Source organism: Colobus angolensis, unplaced genomic scaffold, assembly GCF_000951035.1.
Source record: "Colobus angolensis palliatus isolate OR3802 unplaced genomic scaffold, Cang.pa_1.0 Scaffold65, whole genome shotgun sequence".
NCBI lineage: Eukaryota > Metazoa > Chordata > Mammalia > Primates > Cercopithecidae > Colobus > Colobus angolensis.
Genome location: NW_012120154.1, coordinates 614,811 through 615,116, shown reverse-complemented (window position 1 = coordinate 615,116; position 306 = coordinate 614,811). Strand labels below are relative to the sequence as shown.

Sequence of the window (306 nt, the reverse complement as noted above, 5' to 3'; positions counted from 1 at the left end):
ACAGGAAGTAGAATTTATTGGTGAGTATTAAGAGGGGGCAGCACAGTGGAAGCCCTCATGAGTGCAGGGCCTGCCACTTGTCCAGAGCGCCACGACTGGGAACGTACTTGACCCATCTGGGATGAGCCGCTTCTCAGCCACCATGTCTTCAAATTCATTGGCATTGAACTTGGTGAAGCCCCACTTCTTAGAGATGTGGATCTTCTGGCGACTGGGGAGCTTGAACGTGGCCCTGCACAGGGCCTCCATCACATGCTCCTTGTTCTGCAGCTTGGTGCGGATGGACATAACTTGGCCAATGTGAAC

General features: G+C 53.3%; 1 pseudogene across 1 annotated transcript; it reads right to left on the bottom strand.

Annotated features, from left to right (window-relative positions):
• LOC105527749 lies at window positions 1-300 on the bottom strand (annotated as a pseudogene). Its single transcript, XR_001004264.1, has one exon. The product of XR_001004264.1 is annotated as a 60S ribosomal protein L10-like (transcript).
• Window positions 301-306: the final 6 nt, after the last annotated feature.